The sequence below is a fragment of the Bos javanicus genome, chromosome 19, assembly GCF_032452875.1.
Source record: "Bos javanicus breed banteng chromosome 19, ARS-OSU_banteng_1.0, whole genome shotgun sequence".
Classification (NCBI taxonomy): Eukaryota; Metazoa; Chordata; class Mammalia; order Artiodactyla; family Bovidae; genus Bos; species Bos javanicus.
This window is the reverse complement of record NC_083886.1, coordinates 1,439,703-1,449,742: the sequence shown is the minus strand read 5'-3', so window position 1 is coordinate 1,449,742 and position 10,040 is coordinate 1,439,703. Positions and strand designations below refer to the sequence as shown.

Genomic DNA, 10,040 nt, shown 5'->3' with positions numbered 1-10,040 from the left:
CAGCTAGTGCCTAGGGAATCCTGGGGATGCTACTATCTCACTGGTGAGTGGGCTGCATTGGGACATAACTAGCTGATAAGCCATTCTGGTCCTAGGACTGGTGTCCATGTGGCAATGTTCTGGGCTATGAACCAATGGGTCCTGGGGCTAGTGCCAACCCGTTAGTGGATGGAACTGGGTCTTGTTGCTAGTTTTGGTGCAAAATTGGGTGGAAACTAGGTCCAAGTTGCCTTGGGACTGGTACCACTACTCCTCTTGGAGTGGTGTGGGAGTCTGGTCCTGGGGTTGGTATTGACCAACTGATGGAGAGGCCTGAGTCCCAGGTCAGGTGGAGGCTAAAGTGATCTACAGTAGCCAGCATGATTGTGGATGGGGCTGTGCTTTGCCCAGTTAGCTGTTTGACCTGAGGCACTCAAGATTGGTGCTACCTTGTCTTGGGTAGTGCTGAATCCCACTACTGAAAAGCTAGAAGGAGGATTCCAATATGGTCCTTACCAGCATCAGTGTCCTTGCCATGGGATAGCTTTCCGAAATGGCTGATGCCTGTATCTATGTTCCCAAGGTGAGTCCTAATTTCTTCCTAACTCTCTGGCATGCTCTCCAAGATCAACAGGTGCATCTGACTCAGTTTTCTTTCAAATGACTCTTCTGTCATGGGTCTTATACAGTGTGTGACCTTTAGACCTAGAGCCTCTATTTCTCAAGGCCTCTGGCTCACCCCAAGAGATATCCCACTGACTTTAAAAGCCAATCCATTTTGAGTTTATTTTTGTGTATGGTGTTAGAAAGTGTTCTAGTTTCATTCTTTTACAAGTGGTTGACCAGTTTTCCCAGCACCACTTGTTAAAGAGATTGTCTTTAATCCATTGTATATTCTTGTCTGCTTTGTCAAAGATAAGGTGTCCATATGTGCGTGGATTTATCTCTGGGTTTTCTATTTTGTTCCATTGATCTATATTTCTGTCTTTGTGCCAGTACCATACTGTCTTGATAACTGTGGCTTTGTAGTAGAGCCTGAAGTCAGGCAGGTTGATTCCTCCAGTTCCATTCTTCTTTCTCAAGATCGCTTTGGCTATTCGAGGTTTTTTGTATTTCCATACAAATTGTGAAATTATTTGTTCTAGCTCTGTGAAGAATACTGTTGGTAGCTTGATAGGGATTGCATTGAATCTATAAATTGCTTTGGGTAGTATACTCATTTTCACTATATTGATTCTTCCAATCCATGAACATGGTACATTTCTCCATCTATTAGTGTCCTCTTTGATTTCTTTCACCAGTGTTTTATAGTTTTCTATATATAGGTCTTTAGTTTCTTTAGGTAGATATATTCCTAAGTATTTTATTCTTTCCGTTGCAATGGTGAATGGAATTGTTTCCTTAATTTCTCTTTCTGTTTTCTCATTATTAGTGTATAGGAATGCAAGGGATTTCTGTGTGTTGATTTTATATCCTGCAACTTTACTATAGTCATTGATTAGTTCTAGTAATTTTCTGGTGGAGTCTTTAGGGTTTTCTATGTAGAGGATCATGTCATCTGCAAATAGTGAGAGTTTTACTTCTTCTTTTCCAATTTGGATTCCTTTTATTTCTTTTTCTGCTCTGATTGCTGTGGCCAAAACTTCCAAAACTATGTTGAATAGTAATGGTGAAAGTGGGCACCCTTGTCTTGTTCCTGACTTTATAGGAAATGCTTTCAGTTTTTCACCATTGAGGATAATGTTTGCTGTGGGTTTGTCATATATAGATTTTATTATGTTGAGGTATGTTCCTTCTATTCCTGCTTTCTGGAGAGTTTTTATCATAAATGGGTGTTGAATTTTGTCAAAGGCTTTCTCCTCATCTATTGAGATAATCATATGGTTTTTATTTTTCAATTTGTTAATGTGGTGTATTACATTGATTGATTTGCGGATATTGAAGAATCCTAAACTCAAAATGGATTAAAGATCTAAACATAAGACCAGAAACTATAAAACTCCCAGAGGAGAACATAGGCAAAACACTCTCTGACATACATCACAGCAGGATCCTCTATGACCCACCTCCCAGAATATCGGAAATAAAAGCAAAAATAAACAAATGGGACCTAATTAACCTTAAAAGCTTCTGCACATCAAAGAAAACTATCAGCAAGGTGAAAAGACAGCCTTCAGAATGGGAGAAAATAATAGCAAATGAAGCAACTGACAAACAACTAATCTCAAAAATATACAAGCAACTCCTCCAGCTCAACTCCAGAAAAATAAATGACCCAATCAAAAAATGGGCCAAAGAACTAAATAGACATTTCTCCAAAGAAGACATACAGATGGCTAACAAACACATGAAAATATGCTCAACATCACTCATTATCAGAGAAATGCAAATCAAGACCACTATGAGGTACCATTTCACACCAGTCAGAATGGCTGAGATCCAAAAGTCTACAAATAATAAATGTTGGAGAGGGTGTGGAGAAAAGGGAACCCTCTTACACTGTTGGTGGGAATGCAAACTAGTACAGCCACTATGGAGAACAGTGTAGAGATTCCTTAAAAAACTGGAAATAGAACTGCCTTATGATCCAGCAATCCCACTGCTAGGCATACACACTGAGGAAACCAGAAGGGAAAGAGACACGTGTACCCCAGTGTTCATCGCAGCACTGTTTATAATAGCCAGGACATGGAAGCAACCTAGATGTCCATCAGCAGATGAATGGATAAGAAAGCTGTGGTACATATACACAATGGAGTATTACTCAGCCATTAAAAAGAATTCATTTGAATCAGTTCTAATGAGGTGGATGAAACTGGAGCCTATTATACAGAGTGAAGTAAGCCAGAAGGAAAAACACCAATACAGTATACTAATGCATATATATGGAATTTAGAAAGATGATAACAATAACCCTGGGTACGAGACAGCAAAAGAGACACTGATGTATAGAACAGTCTTATGGACTCTGTGGGAAAGGGAGAGGGTGGGAAGATTTGGGAGAATGGCATTGAAACATGTAAAATATCATGTATGAAACGAGATGCCAGTCCAGCTTCAATGCACGATACTGGATGCTTGGGGCTAGTGCACTGGGACGACCCAGAGGGATGGTATGGGGAGGGAGGAGGGAGGAGGGTTCAGGATGGGGAGCACATGTATACCTGTGATGGATTCATTTTGATATTTGGCAAAACTAATACAATTATGTAAAGTTTAAAAACAAAAAAGATAAAAGTAAAATTTGAAATTAAAAAATAAATAAATAAATAAAATAAAAGCCAATCCAGAGGGATGGTATGGGGAGGGAGGAGGTAGGAGGGTTCAGGATGGGGAACACATGTATACCTGTGGCAGATTCATTTCGATGTTGGCAAAACCAATACAATATTGTAAAGTTTAAAAATAAAATAAAATTAAAATAAATAAATAAAAGACATGTAGAAACAAAAAAAAAAAAAAAGGAAAAGAAAATGCTGACCTCTATAATAAATAATTCCAGTTTTCTATTTTATATAGAATAAATTACTAACAGAAAATTAAAAAAAAAAAAGCCAATTATTTGGGGAGCTCATATTCTTAGTACAGAACCCTTAGTCTCAGTAGCTTGATGTGAAGCTCACATCCCATTGCTCATTTGGTAGAACCTCTATAACTGGATGATCCTCTTGTTTGATTGTTGTCTACCCATAGTATGGGACTAGACTATACCCTGTATCCACTATTCCTCCCTGTTTGTTGTGGTTACTTCCTTATATTTTTAGTAATAGAGGATCTTTTCTATTAATCTTCAGGTCATTCTCATCAATAGCCTGTCTGTAAATAGTTGTAATTTTGGTGTTCCCATGTGTAGACATGAGCTCACAGTCCTTCTACAGTATTATTTTGGCCACGCCACCCTGTATCTCCTTATGGTTGTCTATATGCCAATGTGTATGTGTGTGAGCACAGTCTCTCAATTGTGTCTGACTCTGAAACCGTTGGACTGTAGCCTGCCCATGCCTTTATACTCCATAAGCACATTCTTTTGATTACCATAGCTTTAAATTGTGTTTTAGAAAGAGGAAGTATGAGTTTTACGTATTTGGAATAACTTGAAATTCAATATAAAATTTTAGTTGGAATTTTCTACTTTTGCAAAAAACATTTTTTTTTCACATTTTGATACAGATTGAACTGAATATGCAGATTATTTTAAGTAATGTGCATGTGTACTAAGTCATTTTAGATGTGTCTGACTCTCTGCAACCCCTCTAGCCCACCAGGCTCCTCTCTCCATGGGATTCTCCAAGCAAGAATCCTGGAGTGGGCTGCCATGCCCTCTTCCAGGGAATCTTCCAGACCCAGGGATCAAACCACATCCTTTATGCCTACTACATTGGCAGGTGATTTCTTTACCACTATCACCACCTGGGAAAACCTGTTTTAGGTATTATTGACATCTTAATAATATTAAATATTCCAGCTCATGAATGTCTTGCCATTTATGCATTTTTCTTGAATATCTTTCAGCAGTGTTTTATAGTTTTCAGTGTATGATTCTTTTTGCTTCCTTGCCTAAGTTTACTCAAATATGTTATTCTTTTTCACGCTATTTCAAGGAGAATTTTATTCTTAATTTCCTTTTTGTGTTGCTCATTGATTGCACAGAAAATCAATATATTTTCATAGTAAAAAGAAACTCTCAAAAATGGTAGGAATGTACCTGAATGTAATAAAAGTGGTGTATGACATATCCACAGCTCAGATTACAATTAACATTAAGAGACTAAAAACCTTTACTTTAAAATCTGGATCAAGACATGAGTGCAACATTCTCACCACTACTTTGTAACATGTGCTTAGTTGCTCAGTCCTGTCCAATTATTTTTGACCCTTTGGACGGTAGCCCACCAGGCTCCTCTGTCGAGGGGATTTTTCAGGCAAGAAATATTGGAGAGGGTTCATTTCCTTCTCCAGGGGATCTTCCTGACCCAGGGAGTGAACCCATGTCTCCTATGTCTCTTGTGTTGCAGACATAATCTTTACCCATTGAACCACAGGGGAAATCCCTTCTTTTGTAACATAGCACTGAAATAAAAATTCTTGTTAAATTTTTACATTTTTCTACTTATAGACCAGGTCATCTCTGAAGTTAGATAATTTTACTTAATTTTGCTGTCTTTAACGAGCTTCTGATGGCAGCCAATTGCTATCCTTTCAATCTCAGCTTCAACATCACCTTTTAGGAAAGGTCTTTGCTGATTACATTACCCACAGTAGAATCCTCCCTCTTGTTTCTGTTACAGTACTCTATTTCTTGTTATATGCACTAAATAAGACTACAACTTCTTTATTAAAGTGTCTCTTATATTGTCCTGCTGCTGCTGCTGCTAAGTTGCTTCAGTCATGTCTGACTCTGTGCGACCTCATAGAGGGCAGCCCACTAGGCTCCCCTGTCCCTGGGGTTCTCCAGGCAAGAACACTGGAGTGGGTTGCCATTTCCTTCTCCAATGCAGTAAAGTGAAAAGTGAAAGTGAAGTCATTCAGTTGTATCTGACTCTTAGCGACCCGATGGACTTCAGCCCACCAGGCTCCTCTGTCCATGCAAGAGTACTGGAGTGGGGTGCCATTGCCTTCTTTGATATTGTCCTACTCCATCTTAAGAATTTAAGATCCATGCAGGAAGAAAAATTTACATGCTATTTTCTCCTGTTTTAGTAACTGCTGTGTTTTTACCCATAGCATAGTTTGTGTAAAATATAGGTATTCTACATTAAAAGAAAGCTAATAATGGGATAAAATTAGTTATTATACCTGATTTGGTGATAAATTTATATATATATATTTGATCAAACATTGAGGCAGTATAAATTGAGCTCTCAATAAAAAGAAGGAAAATTTTTCTATAGCAAGAGGAGAAATACATGATGAATTAATCTTCACTGAAACAAAATGGTTGGGTCAATATTTTGTTCTTGACTGGCAATAGTCTTAATATGGTTCTCAAACTTTTTCTCTCTCTCTATGTTTCATGTTTCTGACCCAAATTAATTCTGGGATGTAGTCCAATAGTATCTTTATATACAGATGCATTAATAAAATTTAGTGTAAAATCCCAGCAATTTAATTAAGCAAGAATCAGTCTTGGACACATTCCAAGTCTAAGACAATGATAAATGTGGCTAGAAGGGATAAAAAGTCAAGTGTTCTTTGATTGTACTGAGGAAAAAAAGTTGATAGTCTTTTAAGAACTGATATAAATTTCTCAGGAAGATCCTTTATAGACTTAAAGCAATACATATAAATAACAACAGCTGCAGCAACACAAGGAAGTCTCTCAAAATTGCAAGTCAACTAGTCTGGCTCCACTAACATGGTAGAATCAAATGGGGCTAAAGAATTAAGTGGTACTTATTATTATTTTTTTTTTTTTAATTTTGAAGTTAAGAGGAAAAGTAGTCACTTAAGACAAATTTCCCTGGAAATGGCTAGCTTCTATCTTTCTTTGTAAACCTAGGGTTTGCTTGTCTTTTGGATTAAGTTTCTTAATATGGTAATTTTTTTTATTTTGTGTGCACTGTGGAATTTCTTTTAAACTATTTCTAATGCAGATAAAAACAGTATGTCAAATAATCTGAAAACTCCATGGAATAAATGACCAGATGAATAAAAAGAAAATATTTCTTCATGTAATAATGCAGGCTTTCAATCTATGTTGTCATATTGGATGCAAGAATTCCAGGAGTTAATGAGTAACTTAAAAAGTCTTTCCTCAGATTATGAAAAAGCTTCCACAAGGTAAGAGTAGTAGTGAGTAGTGAGAACCAGGGTTCACAATTGTGTGACTTTCTTTACAATGTAAGGAACTAATTGAAATATGTCAAAGTTAGGTTCTGATTCTAGTTTTATCACTTAAAAATGTTTGCCCTTGAGAAAATTAATGAGATATTATGGACCTCATTTTCATCAGTTATAGAAAGGTAATAAGTAATTACAGTACTTGTTATTATAAATACTAATCTTGATACATTAAATTATAAGAGCATGATTGGAATCCACTAAAACTATTTTGAGCAGTTGAATGATATAATCAGAACAAAATGTAAAGAGTGTAATTTGAGCTGTTTCAGAAAGCCAAGTTGTTGGAGGGCAGAATAAAAGTGGAAAGACTTGGCAGGAAGCTAGTGCTGTGGGCTAGAAAGGAAATGGGGAGATAGGAAATAATCAAATTTGTGAATCAATATGAATGTAGAGACAACAGGATTTGTTTTTTTTTTTTTTTTTACAACCTTTTGATTTTATTTTATTTATTTATTTTTTAAATATTTAAAGTGACATTGGGATGCCTGATATACATTGTAAAAAGAGTCCTGCTATCTTGTTAATTAACAAGGCCATCACCTTACATATTTACCTTTTTTTTTTTACTTTTTTGGGTGAGAACATTTAAGTTTGACACTCTTAAAATTTCAATTATAGAATTCAATGTTACCAACTATAGTCTTTATGTTATACTTTGTGTCCTCAGACCTTATTCATCTTTTTTTTTTTAATTTATTCCTTTATTTCTCATGTGTTCCCCATCCTGAACCCTCCTCCCTCCTCCCTCCCCATACCATCCCTCTGGGTCGTCCCAGTGCACCAGCCCCAAGCATCCAGCATCGTGCATTGAACCTGGACTGGCATCTCGTTTCATACATGACATTTCACATGTTTCAATGCCATTCTCCCAAATCTTCCCACCCTCTCCCTCTCCCACACTCAGCCATTAAAAAGAATACATTTGAATCAGTTCTAATGAGGTGGATGAAACTGGAGCCTATTATACAGAGTGAAGTAAGCCAGAAGGAAAAACACCAATACAGTATACTAACGCATATATATGGAATTTAGAAAGATGGTAACGATAACCCTGTATACGAGACAGCAAAAGAGACACTGATGTATAGAACAGGATTTGTTAAAGAAAGAAAGTTGTAATATGACTGCAAAAGTGGAGTGATGAGCACTGTCAGATTTTTTGAAGGAGGTACCAATAATAAGGAAAACCTTCAAAAAGTTTTGTTATATGTACTAAATAGATATCCAGATCCAGATATCCAAAGTTGAAGATATTGCTCATACAAGTGTCAACAAAAGGGTGGAGGTAGGGGCTGGAGACATGACATTGGATGACATCAGCATTTATAGGGCAGGAAACAGGAGACATTGAAATACAGACACATAGAAAGACTTCTCAGTAAATTCTAATGCAATCCAGGACAGTGACCTTCTCTTCATAGACTCATCTACCCACAGGGAATATGTATATCAGTTTAACTAGTCTCAAGTATTATCCATATTGACTTTATCAATGGTATTTTAGAAATTTACATACAATTATCTTCCAATCTTTTCCTGTCCTTTAATTTTTCCTTAAAAACTCAGTAAGGCACTGCTATTCCTGGTAAGAATTCTCTGATTCTGGTTTAATTGTGATATTCTTACACTATGATACTTAGCACTGTCTCAGTATTCTTATAGCACTTAAGAAACCAATCTGGTATTTTCTGATACTTATTATTGAGTGTAGGGAACTATGACTTAATCAACTAGGGTATCACAATGTTGTCTATGAACTACTGTACACAAATAGATATTCCATACATCTTCTTTCATTTGAATGTATAAATAGAAAGCAAAATTTGCGTCTCTTCTAAAAGCTTTCCCCCTTGTTTTCTAGGTAAACTGCTTCATAATATGTGAACTCAGTTCCTGTCCAGAATAGAAGGAACCAAGGAACAATGTAACTTGCTTTGCCCTCCTGAGCCTCACACAGAATCCAAAGGAGCAGAAAGTCCTTTTTATTATGTTCTTGCTCTTCTACATTTTGACAGTGTTGGGCAACCTGCTCATTATTGTGACTATAACTTTCAGTAAGACCCTGAACTCACCAATGTATTTTTTTCTTGCTTGCTTATCATTTATGGATGTCACTTATTCCTATTGTATTACACCCAGATTGATATCAAACTTGTTCTTTGCAGAAAATATTATATCCTTTGAATACTGCATGATTCAGCTGTTTATACAGCACATTTTTGATGGATCAGAGGTCTTTCTTCTTTTAGCAATGGCCTACGAATGCTATGTGGCCATCTGTAAGCCCTTGCATTATTTGGTGATCATGAGACAGAGGGTTTGTGTTATTCTGCTGGTGCTGTCCTGCACAGTTGGTTTTGTGCACTCAGTAATTCAACTTAGCACTATTTACAGGCTCCCGTTCTGTGGCCCCAATGTCACTGATCACTTTATGTGTGACATGTACCCCTTATTGAAACTCGTCTGTACTGACCCCTACATCATTGGCATCTTAGTTGTGGCCAATGGAGGACTGATCTGCTCTATTGTGTTTCTGCTCTTACTCGTCTCCTATGGAGTCATCCTGCAATTTCTGAAGAACCTGAGTCAGGAAGGGAGGAGGAAAGCTCTCCAGACATGTGGTTCCCACATCACTATGGTTGTCTGCTTTGTTTGTTCCCTGTATTTTCATATATGCAAGACCCTCTACCAACTTTTCTACTGACAAAACACTGTGTGTTTTATACAATCATAATCCCTATGCTGAATCTATTAATCTGTCGAGATGAGCTCGACAAGCAAGGTTTCTGAAAGCGTGATAGGGCAAGAGAATGAGAAACGAGACACAAGAAAGCAGAGAAAATCGAGGATCAGGGGACCAATACTGTTCCAAGGTTAAGGTGCCGAAACTGAATCCAAGCCAGCTTTATTATACTTTCAGCTGTGAATGAAAGAATATGTGGGGAGTTAAACTGTAACTCATGTGGCCTTCAGAGCCAAAGAACAAAATGACCATTAACCACTGAGTAATTAGGAAACAGTAATTAATAACAAATCAGTAACTAAGACTAATATTCTTATCTATAGATTTTCCACCAGATACGTAAAACACGTGACTCTGAGACGCCAGTTGAGAAACAGTCTGGGGTCGGTTTTCCGACCCCAGGATCATATCTTGTTTTCAAGATTATGAACTGTTCCCTCTGGACTTGTTCCAAGAGTCTCATGCCTTATAGCAT

At 37.1% G+C, this 10,040-nt stretch overlaps 1 pseudogene; it reads left to right on the top strand.

Annotated features, from left to right (window-relative positions):
* Window positions 1–532: 532 nt before the first annotated feature.
* Window positions 533–9,612, top strand: LOC133233058 (olfactory receptor 4A47-like; annotated as a pseudogene).
* Window positions 9,613–10,040: the final 428 nt, after the last annotated feature.